The following is a 15,005-nucleotide window of genomic DNA, read 5'->3' as shown; positions in this document are numbered from 1 at the left end:
ATTCAGACAAGAAAGGGAGTGACTTTGATGCAAAGACCTTGATAAGGTGAAAAAGAATGAACTCTAGAGTATAGAGAGGGATTGGATTTATATAGGAACCTGAACACCATATTTAATGATCTGAATGGAATAAAGAAAATATAGACCAGTAAATATGATAGCGGTAAGTCCTTAAAAATATATATCTCTTTTCTCTCTGCAGTATGAGGTAAGGGCATCCATCCATCCTGTTGTTGTTCAGTTGCTAAATCATGTCTGGCTTTCCACGACCAGACCCCATGGACGGTAGCACACTAGACTTCCCTGTTATTCACTATCTTCTTGAATTTGTTCAAACTAATGTTCATTGAATTGGTGATGCTCTCCAGCCATCTAATCGTCTGTTGCCACCTTCTCCTCCTGCCCTCAATCTTTCCCAGCATCGGGGTCTTTTCCAATGAGTTGTCTCTTCAAATCAGGAGACCAAAATATTGGAGTTTCAGCTTCAGCTTCAGTCATTCAAATGATTATTCAGGTTTGAAGTCCCCCTTTAGGACTGACGGTTTTATCTCTTTGCTGTCCAAGGGACCCTCAAAAATCTTCTCCAGCATCACATTTCGAAAGTATCAATTCTTCAGTGTTCAGCCTTATGTTCCAACTCTCACATCTGTGTGTGACTACTGGAAACACCACAACTTAGACTATACAGATCTTTTTGGCAAAGTGATATATCTGTTTTTGAATCCACAGTCTAGGTTTATCATAGCTTTCCTTCCAAGGAACAAGTGTTTTTAATTTCATGGCTGCAGTCACAGTCTGCAGTGATTTTTGAGACCAAGGAAAGAAAATCTCTCACTGTTTCCACTTCTTCCCCTTCTATTTGTTGTGAAGTGCTGGGACTGGATGCCATGATCTTAGTTTTAGAATGCTGAGTTTTAAGACAACTTTTCCACTCTCCTCTTCACCCTCATCAAGAGGCCCTTTAGTTCCTCTACACTTTCTGCCATTGGAGTAGTATCATCTGCATATCCGAGGTTGATAGTTCTTCCTGCAATCTTGATCCAGTTTGTGATTCATCCAGCCTCGCATTTCATATGATGTATTCTGCATAGAAGTTAAATAAGCAGGCTGACAATATACACCTTGATATACTCCTTTCTCAATTTTGAACCAGTCCTCTGTTCCATATCCAGTTCTAATGACTGCTTCTTGACCTGCATACACGTTTTTTCAGGAGACAGGTAAGGTGGTCTGGTATTCCCATCTCTTGAAGAATTTTCCACAGATTGTTGTTATACACACAGTCAAATCCTTTAGCATAGTCAACAAGGCCCTATTACTTCAGTTTTAGGAATGAAAAGATAATTATTGTTTAGTCAGCAAATCATATCTCTTTTGGGACCCCATAGACAATAGTCCACCAGGCTTCTATGTCCATAGGATTTCCTCCCTTGCAAGAATACTTCAGTGGGTTGCCATTTCCTTCTCCAGGGGACCTTCCTGACCCAAGGATCGAACCCACGTCTCTAGCATTGGCAGATGGTTTCTTTACCATAAGCCACCAGGGAAGCCGAAGAGAAGATAATACTCACAAGCAACGGTAACCTTATGGGCAGGTGGAAATACATACAAAATATAACAAAAGACCGTCTAGTATGACAAAATAGCTAAAAAATACATATTAGAAGATTGAAAAGGAGAAAAGAAAAGAATGATAACCTAAAGTTAAATGGCAAGGATCTTGAATGCTTTTTCTTAAGTAGTAATTTATTTGCATGTAATGAAAGATTGTTAAACTTTTTGACATCATAAGAGTAATGTTTAAAGGTTTATTCAGTGGCTGAATGACAGTCTTGAAATAGAATAGATGAAAAGCAAATACTTTGCCTAAAAGCTTTTATAATAGTGTATGTTCCACTCTGCTCAATATTATGTGGCAACCTGGCTAGGAGGAGAGTTTGGTGAGAATGGGTTCAAGTATATGTATCGCTGAGTCCCTTCCCTGTTCACCTGAAACTATTACAACATTGTTAATCAGCTATACTCCAGTACAAAATAAAAAGTTTTTAAAAGCATAGTGCATGTTTCAGGCCATGAGAACTGAATTAATGTACTGTTGGTAAAAAAAGAAAGAGGACAAAATAGGGAAAAGAATTACAGAAATCGAGGAAGGCTTTTTAAGATCCTCTAAAGAAAGATAAAACCTCTGTATGGAAGTTTATTCAAAGAAAAATATACTACTCAGTAAGTTATAACAGTGTATACTAAATGAAAGAAGTTTCTACTCTTTTTTACTAGTGGTCTATGGGTAAGATAGAATTTCACTAATGCTATCTTTTCCCTATCATCTTATCACATCATTGCCAATAGGTTCCATAAATATATGCTTAAATAATGAATTTCTAGAAAAAATAGAGAATACACTTTGAGCAAAAATGAGTTTACTCTAAGTATATGAAAAGTTAAGCATGCATAATACAAAGGGTAACATCTGCTGCTCTATATTCTACACAAGTGAAAAAAATTATGTTTTCTAGCTGCTAAGAACCTTAGTAATCATAATCTCTTATTTCATATATAGCAAAAATAAAAAATAGTAAAAGCTAAACTAAATAAACAAAAACAACTTGGCAAGGCTATTTATAGTGAGTGATAAAGTTGTCTTTTTTGTTTGTTTGTTTTACAAAATCTTCTTTATTTATCATTGGAGGTTTCTGAGATTCACAGTTTTTTAAAAAATTACTCGAGTCAGGATTTGTGGTTTGTTCTTATGGACTGATTTGCTGAGCGTGTATGTGCTTAGTCACTCAGTCATGTCCAATGCTTCCCCACATGTTGGACTGTGGCCTGCCAGGCTCCTCTGTCCATAGAATTTTTCAGGCATGAATACTGGAGTGGGTTGCCATTTCCTCCTCCAGGGGATCTTCCCAACCCAAGGATCGAATCCACGTCTCCTGTGTCTCCTGCATTGCAGGCAGATTCTCTACCCACTGAACCATCAGGCTTTCCCACTGATGTACTGATGTATAACAAAGAAGCAAAAAATGTTCATCTGTAAAAGTATAGGCACTTCACTGGAGTTATTTTATCAAACCACTTGTGATATGCCTTCTTATATACCCCAATTCAAGTGCCTAAGATCATTTCTTTAGAAAGATTTTGAAGTGTCCTTTCTTTCATATCCCCAAGGTCACTTTTAACTGGTCTTGTGACAGTCCTGTAAAAGTCCATAGTTGTGAGACGATTTGAGAAGCATAGATATGACTGCCAGACTTACTCACCAGACAGAAATTTGATAATCTTCAAAATAGAATCTATGAATGTATAAATAACAAAGCAGGTTTATTTGAGAATCAGATTGATAATTAGTTTAAGTATTTAAGATTTAGGCTTCAGTATGATGTGTGGTATTTATAAGTTTCTTTTAAGAGCCTGTTTCTGGACTTTTTTGATCTCTCAGGATGTGTCAGGAAAAAAAAAATCATGTTAGAGATAAACAAAAATAAAAAATTAAATTCTATATTTTTGTAAAGATTTTAATTAAAAAATATGGTAAAGAAAGTATGTACTGTCAACAAAAACAAAATGCCAATTAACCTTACCCATCAACAAGAATAATACAAAGAACAAAGTTTAAGAGTGCTTGCAATGTCTTAGCTTATTATTGGAAGAGTCCAAAGGAACAGAAAGCTGGGGATCAGTGGGTGGATGCCTCATGGCGCCTGGGGCATCCTTGTTCGCAGGCTCCTGCCCTCCATTCCTTGAGGGGTGTCCCTGGGGGAATTAACTCTTCTTGCTATTATTACATGTTTTTCCCAAGTTTGTTAAGTAAGAGCAAGACCTTTGGAATATTTATTTCCATCTTCTTTTGTATAAACTTAAAAATGTGATTAGAGCAAGTAGTTTCTTTTCCTTCAAAAGCATGTGTTGTCAGATTTCTACTTCTCCAAATACTTAATATCCTTAGTGCTTTATATCTTTTACATTTATTTGAAACACTTTTCTTTATTTATGTGCTTCCTTGGTGGCTCAGACAGTAAAGTATCTGCCTGCCAATGCAAGAGACCAAGAGACACAGGTTGCATCCTTGGGTCAGGAAGATCCCCTGGAGAAGGGAATGGCTAACCACTCCAGTATTCTTGAGTAGAGAATTCCATGGACAGAGGAGCCTGGCTGGCTATGGTCCATGAGGTCACAAAGAATCAGACATGACTGAACGACTAACACATTCTTTCACTTTCTTTACTTGCTTAAAAATCAATATTACATTTTAGTTGTTGTTGTTTTTCAGTTGCTAAGTCATTTCTGACTCTGTGACTGTGCACTGAAGCATAACAGCCTCCTCTCTCCTCCGCTATCTCTTGGAGTTTGCTCAAATTCACATCCACTGTGTCGGTGATGCTATCTAACCATCTCATCCTCTGTTACCCCTTTCTCCTTTTGCCTTCATTCTTTCCCAGTAGCAGGGTCTTTTCCAATGACTCACCTCTTTGCATCAGGTGGCCAAAGTATTAGAGCTTCAGCATCAGTTCTTCCAATTAACATTCCTCAGTTGACTTCCTTTAGTTTTTAAAAGTATATCTTTTTACATAGCACCATTTAATAAAAATAACAATGCCGTAGAGACAAAAACCAAAGAAAAACAAAAAGGAAAAGAGACAAGGTACACATAGGATGAAAAAAGAATAGGGGAAATCATTAAGCCACCTACCTGGTCCTTCAAAGTTGGTGTGGTACCTGGAGAAATTGAAGCACAGTTTGACTCATTTTGCTGAAGAGAATACACACACCCATTATCAAGAAGAGAACTTGAACTTTCCTTAGTTTTAATAATTCACCATTGTGAAAACTAAATCTTTTCCTTGGTATTACATTAAAAAATAATGAAGAAAAATGAGTATAGTTTTAAAAGCTTTTTTAATCTGGTTTCCATGCTTATTCTATTACTGCGTTCCAGTAAGTAGACTTGAATATCTCATCTTCTGTGGCTATGTTTTTTTTCTTTAAGATAGAAACAGAAAAATAGATTTTATTATGAATTACCCTCCAGAGAATGTTCCTTTTGATTGAATTTTCTCTTTGATTTTATTGGACAAAGGATGATAGTAATTAGAGGAATGTGGGCTAATCTAACTAAATATATATATGTATACATATTTTAAATTATATCAATTCTTTATGTTTTACTCTAATATCTGATAGAAAATGTTAATATAATAGGAAATTACCAAAGCATTTTGTCTGTATCATTCCTGAGTTATAACTATGAGACTGATTGAAAAACCCAATTTTTAAAGCATACATGATGATATTAGGCCATATTATTCAGAAACTGACCCAAAATCATGTAATATGTTTCTGGATTTTGTATTAAATTATTATAGAAGTTATACAATGTCAAGAAGAAATCACATCTTTTTGTCTTCCTCTGTCAATTCAGAAATGAAACTGAGGGTACATGGAAGACTACAGTTCATTAAAGTTCAGTTCAGTCGCTCAGTCGTGTCCAACTCTTTGCAACCCCAGGGACTGCAGCACTCAGGCCTCCCTGCTCATCACAAACTCCAGGGGTTTACTCAAACTCATGTCCATTGAATCAGTTATGCCGTCCAACCATCTCATCCTCTGTCATTCTCTTCTCTTCCCACCTTCAATCTTTCTCATCATCAGGGCCTTTTCAGATGAGTCAGTTTTTCACATCAGGTAACCAAACATTGGAGGTTCAGCTTCAGCATCAGTACTTCCAATGAATATTCAGGACAGATTTCTTTAAGATGGACTGATTGGATCTCCTTGTTGTCCAAGTGACTCTCAAGACTCTTCTCCAACACTGCAGTTCAAAAGCATCAATTCTTTGGTGCTCAACTTTTTTTATAGTCCAACTCTCCTATCCATACATGACTACTGGAAAAACCATACCTTTGACTAGACAGACCTTTTTTGGCAAAGTAATGTCTCTGTTTTTTAATATGCTATCGAGGCTTGTCGTAGCTTTTCTTCCAAGGAACAAGCCTCTTTTAATTTCATGGCTGCAGTCACATCTGCAGTGATTTTGGAGCCGGAAAATATAAAGTCTGTCACTGTTTCCCCATCTATTTTCCATGAAGTGATGGGAACAGATGGCATAATCTTAGTTTTCTGAATGTTGAGTTTTAAGCCAACTTTTTCACTTTCCTCTTTCACTTTCATCAAGAGGCTCTTTAGTTCCTCTTCACTTTCTGCCATAGGGTGGTGTCATTTGCATATCTGAGGTTATTGATATTTCTCCTGGCAATCTTGATTCCAGCTTGCGCTTCATTCAGTCCAGCATTTTTCATGATATACTCTGCATAGAAGTTAAATAAGCAGTGTGACAATATACAGCCTTGACGTGCTGTTTCCCTATTTCACACCAGTCTGTTGTCCTATTTCCACTTCTAACTGTTGTTTCTTGACCTGCATAGAGATTTCTCAGGAGGCAGGCCAGGTGGTCTGGTATTCCTATATCTTGAAGAATTTTCTACAGTTTGTTGTGATCCACACAGTCAAAGGTTTGGCATAGTCTATAAAGCAGAAGTAGATGTTTTTCTGGAACTCTCTTACTTTTTTGATGCTCCAATGGATATTGGCAATTGGATCTCTGGTTCCTCTGCCTTTTCTAAAATCAGCTTAACAGGAATAGAAGGAACATACCTCAACATAATAAAAGCTATATACGACAAACCCACAGCAAACATTATCCTCAATGGTGAAATATTGAAAGCATTTCCCCTAAAGTTAGGAACAAGGCAAGGATGCCCACTTTCACCACTACCATTCAACATAGTTTTGGAAGTTTCGGCCACAGCAATCAGAGCTGAAAAAGAAATAAAAGGAATACAGATAGGAAAAGAAAAAGTAAAACTCTCACTGTTTGCAGATGACATGATCCTCTACATAGAAAACCCTAAAGATTCTACCAGAAAATTACTAGAGCTAATCAATGAATATAGTAAAGTTGCAGGATATAAAATTAACACACAGAAATCCCTTGCATTCCTATACTCCGATAATGAGAAAACAGAAAGAGAATTTAAGGAAACAGTACCATTCACCATTGCAACAAAAAGAATAAAATACTTAGGAATATATCTACCTAAAGAAACAAAAGACTTGTATATAGAAAACTATAAAACACTGATGAAAGAAATCAAAGAGGACACAAACAGATGGAGAAATATACCGTGTTCATGGATTGGAAGAATTAATATAGTGAAAATGAGTATACTACCCAAAGCAATCTATAGATTCAATGCAATCCCTATCAAGCTACCAATGGTATTTTTCACAGAACTAGAACAAATCATTTCACAATTTGCATGGAAATATAAGAAACCTTGAATAGCCAAAGCAATCTTGAGAAAGAAGAATGGAACTGGAGGAATCAACCTGCCTGACTTCAGGCTCTACTACAAAGCCACAGTCATCAAGACAGTATGGTACTGGCACAAAGATAGAAATATAGATCAATGGAACAAAATAGAAAGCCCAGAGATAAACCCACGCACCTATGGACACCTTATCTTCAACAAAGGAGGCAAGAATATACAATGGAGAAAAGACAATCTCTTTAACAAGTGGTGCTGGGAAAACTGGTCAACCACTTGTAAAAGAATGAAACTAGAACACTTCCTAACACCATACACAAAAATAAACTCAAAATGGATTAAAGATCTAAATGTAAGACCAGAAACTATAAAACTCCTAGAGGAAAACATAGGCAAAACCCTCTCTGACATAAATCACAGCAGGATCCTCCATGACCCACCTCCCAGAATATTGGAAATAAAAGCAAAAATAAACAAATGGGACCTAATTAAAATTAAAAGCTTTTGCACAACAAAGGAAACTATAAACAAGGTGAAAAGACAGCCTTCAGAATGGGAGAAAATAATAGCAAATGAAGCAACAGACAAACAATTAATCTCAAAAATATACAAGCAACTCCTGCAGCTGAATTGCAGAAAAATAAACGACCCAATCAAAAAATGGGCCAAAGAACTAAACAGACATTTCTCCAAAGAAGACATACAGATGGCTAACAAACACATGAAAAGATGCTCAACATCACTCATTATTAGAGAAATGCAAATCAAAACCACAATGAGGTATCATTTCACACCAGTCAGAATGGCTGCTATCCAAAAGTCTACAAGCAGTAAATGCTGGAGAGGGTGTGGAGAAAAGGGAACCCTCTTACACTGTTGGTGGGAATGCAAACTAGTACAGCCACTATGGAGAACAGTGTGGAGATTCCTTAAAAGACTGGGAATAGAACTGCCATATGACCCAGCAATCCCACTGCTGGGCATATACACCGAGGAAACCAGAATTGAAAGAGACGCGTGTACCCCAATGTTCATCGCAGCACTGTTTACAATAGCCAGGACATGGAAGAAACCTAGATGTCCATCAGCAGACGAATGGATAAGGAAGCTGTGGTACATATACACAATGGAATATTACTCAGCCATTAAAAAGAATACATTTGAATCGGTTCTATTGAGATGGATGAAACTGGAGCCCATAATACAGAGTGAAGGAAGCCAGAAAGAAAAACATCAATACAGTATACTAATGCCTATATATGGAATTTGAAAAATGGTAACGATAACCCTATATGCGAGACAGAATAAGAGACACAGATGCATAGAACAGTCTTATGGACTCTGAGGGAGAAGGTGAGGGTAGGACCTTCTGGAAGAATAGCATTGAAACATGTATATTATCATATGTGAAACAGAACACCATTCCATGTTCGATGCATGAGACAAATGCTCAGGGCTGGGGCAATGGGATGGCCCAGAGGGATGGGATGGGGAGAGAGGTGGGAGGGGGGTCCAGGAAGGGGAACACATGTAAACCCATGGCTGATTCATGTCAATGTATGGCAAAAACTATTACAATATTGTAAAGTAATTAGCCCCCAACTAAAATAAATAAATTTATTTGAAAAAAAATAAAATAAAACCAGCTTGAACATCTGGAATTTCATGGTTCGTGTACTGTTGAAGCCTGGCTTGGAGAATATTGAGCATTACTTTGCTAGCATGTGATATGAGTGCAATTGTGTGGTAGTTTGAGCATTCTTTGGCATTGCCTTTCTTTGGGATTGGAACAAAAAAGGACCTTTTCCAGTCCTGTGGCCACTGCTGAGTTTTCCAAATTTTCTGGCATACTGAGTGCAGCACATTAACAGCATCATCTTTTAGGATTTGAAATAGCTCAAATGGAATTCCATCACATCCACTAGCTTTTTTCATAGCGATGCTTCCTAAGGCCTACTTGAATTTGCACTCCAGGATGTCTGGCTTTAGGTGAGTGATCACACCATCATGGTTATCTGGGTCATGAAGATCTTGCTTGTATAGTTCTTCTGTGTATTCTTGCCACCTCTTCTTAATATCTTCTGCTTCTGTTAGGTTCATACCATTACCATTTCTGTCCCTATTGTGCCCATCTTTGTATGAAAAATTCCCTTGGTATCTCTAATTTTCTTGAAGAGATCTCTAGTCTTTCACATTCTATTGTTTTCCTCTATTTCTTTGCACTGATCACTGAGGAAGGGTTTCTTATCTTTCCTTACTATTCTTAGGAACTCTCCATTCAAATGGGTATATCTTTCCTTTTCTCTTTTGCCTTCACTTCTCTTCTTTCCACAGCTATTTGTAAGGCCTCCTCAGACAGCCATTTTGCCTTTTGTATTTCTTTTTCTTGGGGATGATCTTGATCACTGCCTCCTGTATAATGTCATGAACCTCTGTCCATAGTTCTTCAGACACTCTCTCTATTAGATCTAATACCTTGAATCTATTTCTCACTTCCACTGTATAGTCATAAGGGATTTGATTTAGGTCATACCTGAATGGTCTAGGGGTTTTCCCTACTTTCTTCAATTTAAGTATCCATTTGGCAATAAGGATTTCATGATCTGAGCCATAGTCAGCTCCTGGTCTTGTTTTTGCTAACTGTATAAAGCTTCTCCCTCTTTGCCTATATAATCAATCTGATTTTGGTGTTGACCATCTGGTGATGTCTATGTGTAGAGTCTTCTCTTGTGTTGTTGGAAGAGGGAGTTTGTTAGGACCAGTGCATTTTCTTAGCAAAACTCTGTTAGTCTTTGCCCTTCTTCATTCTGTACTCCAAGACCAAATTTGCCTGTTACTCCAGGTATTTCTTGACTTCCTATTTTTGCATTCCAGTCCCCTATAATAAAAAGGACATCTTTTTTGTGTGTTAATTCTAGAAGGTCTTGTAGGTCTTCATAGAACCGTTCAACCTCAGCTTCTTCCGCTTTACTGGTTGGGGCATAGACTTGGATTACTGTGATATTGAATGGTTTGCCTCAGAAACAAACAGAGATCAGTCTGTCATTTTGGAGATTGCACCCAAGTACTGCATTTCGGACTCTTTTGTTGACTATAGAAGGAACATTGACTATTAGCCCAAAGATATGCACTGTCTTACTGGAATTACTTAAGCCCAAAGTAACTACTCTTTTACACAAGAACAGATCATAAGACCATCATAGTTAATATATCAAAAAAAATCTGATAAATGCACTCTTTGTTACTAAAAACAAACAAAAATAAGAGTTACAGCAATAAATTATGATGAAACAAAACTGTAAGATTAATATCTACTTCCACAGAATAGTTTGGAGAGATTGGTGTATGGAGACAAAGAATGTTCCTGTGTTTAACATCTTTTGATCTTAGATCAACAATCAGACTCCAATGGTACTGCTGCTATTGTTGTTTAGTTGTTAAGTCATGTCCAACTCTTTGTGATTTCATAGACTGTAGCCCATCAACTAGTTTCTCCTTCTTTCCACCTATCAAATAACTTCAAAAATTCTTCCTCTTTTGTTTTCTGCATTTCATATTCCTTAGAGAACCTGACTGCATGGGCATGCTGTACAGCCTCTAGCTAGGACTTGGTGAGCTGCAGCTGCTCCTTCAACATGTCGATCTCACTTTGGAGCTTGTCCCTGTGTGCCCTTGTCTTATACTCAAGATGTGAATCCTCAGGATAGCAGCGCTGGATATGACTTTGTAGGAAAGCTTGGTTCATAAAGGACTTGTCACAAAAATGGCACTGGTAATAGCTGGCTTTGGCCTCGATCATCTGCTGCTGGGTGGAGATCAACTTCTTCTGCGTTTACACTCTTCCTTGAGCAGCTTGATCTCACCCGCTTGCTTGGTGAGGACCTTCTTGCTCTGTTCGCCCTCGGCCAGGCTCCAGCGCAGCCGCTCCTCCAGGTCGTACAGCTGCGATGTGCAAAACTCCTGTGAGTGCAGCATGTACTTGGTGAGCTGCTCCAGTAGGATTCATCCTGAGGTTCTTCTCCCTTCAGCCCCTTCAGGTTAGTTACACCCCAGGCATTGGGACTTGAATAGAAGTTTAAATTGATCCTACATGCTGTACTACCTAATATTAATTGTGATTGTCTTCATGATGGCATTTAGTCTTCATGGCTGTGGACCTTAATAAATTTGGACCAAAATCTAGGCTAGTCATCTAGGACACAACAGAGTGCAAGCCTAAGACTCAAGATTGTGCTGTTACTGAGGTATGACAAAGGAGAGTCATCTAAGTTAAGAATTTACACTTGTGGGATTAGAAGCTAGTAGGAAAGCTAGCTATTAACCCAATAAGATCACACTAATCAATGTATAGTTTTAAACTCAGAAGATCTTCATTATAGCAGCATTTCCATTCCAGATTCATATCATAGCATTTATTTTATTGGGTTGAGAAGATCCAAGAGACAATGGCTGAGTATGACTCTCATTCCTGCTCTAGCTCATTTGAATGGTCACTCAATCCTTTTGGGAAACTGAACCAAGTAAAGGGAGATATTACAGGAAGAAAAAATAAGTCTTCATATAAGAAAGCAAAATAAGTGGAGGATTAAAAAGTAAAATAACAGCAAGAATTGGAATTTATAAGCTGTCAGTAAAAGGATGGGTTTGGGAACCAGACCAATGAGATGTAAATATTGGCCCTACCACTGTGTGATCTTGGGCAAATTGTTTAACTTGACTGTGTTTACCTTCATATATACAAAAGTAACTCTGATTCAGACAGCTATTATGAAATTTAATATAAGCACCTAATAATCACCACAATATATTTTATACTTACTATTATTATTCTCTAGTGATTTAAAAACCAGAATTAGTAATTTAGCAGCACCTGGTCCACCCACGACTGGCAGCTTGGACACTTCTCGTCCTCCAGCGTGCAGAAGGTGATGTTCTCCTGCAGCGTGAGCACATCCACGGCGCCGCCATCTTGTCCACTTCGATGGTGCTCAGCCGCTGCCTCACGCTCTCCAGTCGCAGGCGGAACCGGAAGAAGGGCAGGGAATAAGCCAGTTGGTGGAATTAATGTTGCTGACGTGTTCATCAAAAAGACTGGGATATATCATCCTTAGAGGAAGAGAAATCTATGCGGAGAAGAGTTGGGAGTGAAGAGAAGGAACCTCCTCCACCTGTGAAGAATGAGTCTAATTCTACTCAAGTGCCAATGCCTGGGGTGCAACTAACCTGAAGGGGCCGAAGGGAGAAGAACCTCAGGACGAATCCAGTACACTGAAGAGCAGCTTAGTAACTGTGACTGATTGGAGTGACTCTTTAGAAGTGTAACTGTCACCCTGTGCGACAGGAGGTCCCTCCAGACTTCAGCAGTATTTGGTATCGCGGTATTTCAGCTCTGCCTACACAACTATAATTGTCCTGCCTGACAGTATCTTCTGCAATAACAAGGAAACTGGCTCTCAGAGAATAAGAGTCTCTTCGATGGCACCTAATTCAATGTTAAAAAAAAAACAAAAACGAATTGTCAACAGTATTTTGAAGCATATAAAGGTGTTTAATACTGCTATTGCTTAAAAATAATGTGTCACTGGAGTCATAAGAAGTTTTTTCTTTGGAATGGTACTCTAGGTGTATTTTTTCAACTAAGTTTTAAGTGAATTCTTTTTTTTAAACTGATAGCAGATTTTATTTTAAACTTAAAAAATATCTTTCTTATGTATATTTTCATGTTGGAAGTGTTTTATTATAAAGTTCTGTTAGTATCCTGAAAATGGAATTTGTGGAAATTAGTGAAATTTTAAGAGTAGACAGCTTATTTTTCATCTAGAAGTAAGTTTAGAGTTAATAAAAATATAGCTAGGCCCATGTTAACTACATTTTCTAGAAATACTTTTACCATATGCAGCTTTGGGCCACTGTAAGCATGTTGTTTTAGAACTTAAAATACTATTTCTGCAGCATAAACTTGACCTTGGATATTTTATGAATACAATGTAGCCATTTTAAATATCAGTTAATTTATCAGACTATGAATAGAATAGATTGAGTCAATACTGAATTCATATGTCTGTGGTTTTTTTTTTTCACTTTTTAAAATGTCCAGCCTGCATTAGAAAATACCTCAAAACTAATTTTGTTATATTCTTAATAGTGACATTGTCAATAGTCAGCACGTTCATATAAGCTGGGTTTTGCATTTTTTTATACTTTGTGGTACTATCTGTACTCTTGTTTTCCCCAAAGAAAGTAATATTTTTTTAAAGTAATATTTTAACTAAATGGTCTGTTAGGATTTGGATCTCTCTTCATTTTGTCAACCTTTCAAGTAAAACCCGCCATGACACACACACACCTGCACAATATATAGTAACTGATTGTAGTTTAAATGGGGCCCTCCTGGGTGGCTCAGCAGTAAAGAATCTGCCTGTGATGAGGAAGATGCAGGAGATCCCACAGGTTCAATCCATGGGTCAGGAAGATCCCCTGGAGTAGGGCATGTCAGCTCACTCCATTATTCTTCTCTTGGAGAATCCTATGGGCAGAGGAGCCTGGCAGACTACAGCTCACAGAGTTGGACACAAGCGAAGCAACTTAACATATAGTTTAAATGTCCTAAGTCCAATACAGTTTATTCAATTTTACACATAAAAGATGAGTGTTATATGCTATAAGGAGGAGATAATTGTGTTTGTCCCTGAACCATGCAGACAAATTTCCTAATGCTGAGTTTGTTGCCTTTTCTTTTCACTTTGCATCTCATCCTGGCTTAGTTTCTCTGACTTGCACTTCATGTTATTTATCACCCAACATCATGGTTTCTTCCATGTGTAAGAGGCAGAAACTAGAACTGTTTATTATGAAAAGATAGTTATAAGAAAGCTCTTCATTACAGCATCATCTTCATTACAGATTCATATCTTACTATTTATTTTAAATATTATCATCTCTGTATGTGGGGAGAGGTAGGTATAAGGAATTCACACATTTTTCTTTTCAATTTTGGCTCTTGCATATTATGACAATATTGACTAAAATTATATTCTTCAAAAAAATTTTAAAACAGACTTTTATTTTTTTAAATATAAAGACATCATTTAAAAAGTATTTTACCTCTTACTACAAATAGCTTTTCTTTCCAAAAATATTTCTTTCTTTGTAAAAGTATAGAATGATGAAAAACATTATATTCTTGGGCTTATATTATTAAGGTCAGGTTGTCTATCAATAAAGGAATAGTTCCAGTCTTGCGAAGTTAAGTTTAACAAATTTCATATAAGCAATTATTTTCCACTGGCTGTTGCTCTAAAAGTCAAAGGATATTTTATTATTAAAAAGTGTTTTCTAGATGAAATGCACTTACAGCATAGCAAAACTTCCTAAATAATATGGAAAAGACAATAACTTTCAAATAATAAAAAATTTCAAGGCAAAGGCAATAACTTTCTTATAAAATATTAACCATGTTTTAATATTGAACACATTCAAACTACTAGCAGTTCTGACCTACTATAAGTACTCAAATAGAAAAACAAGTAAAATATGGTATAGTACACAAAATTTATCAGACAACTGTCTGTGCTCTGAGCATACTAGTTTCAATATTTAAGCAATTATGATTTGAACAATGCTTTTAGTTTTTTTTCCAAACGCTATTATTTAACCCAGTGTATTTTTATGGTTACTTAT

At 37.0% G+C, this 15,005-nt stretch overlaps 1 long non-coding RNA gene across 2 annotated transcripts in view; it reads right to left on the bottom strand.

Moving 5' to 3' along the window:
* LOC145512058 (uncharacterized) overlaps nt 1-12,311 on the bottom strand; it is a 59,300-nt gene extending 46,989 nt beyond the window's left edge. For both annotated transcript variants that reach the window (XR_014058263.1, XR_014058270.1), the window contains exons 1-2: nt 12,196-12,311; nt 4,691-4,716 (exon numbers count right to left, since the gene is read on the bottom strand). This is a non-coding gene — a long non-coding RNA (uncharacterized LOC145512058). The remainder of the gene's footprint in view (nt 1-4,690; nt 4,717-12,195) is intronic.
* Nucleotides 12,312-15,005: the final 2,694 nt, after the last annotated feature.

This window comes from Giraffa tippelskirchi, chromosome 1 (assembly GCF_054371585.1).
Source record: "Giraffa tippelskirchi isolate mGirTip1 chromosome 1, T2T-mGirTip1v1.2.pri, whole genome shotgun sequence".
Lineage (NCBI taxonomy): Eukaryota > Metazoa > Chordata > Mammalia > Artiodactyla > Giraffidae > Giraffa > Giraffa tippelskirchi.
The sequence above is the reverse complement of the archived record's forward strand: the minus strand, read 5'-3'. Positions and strand labels throughout refer to the sequence as shown.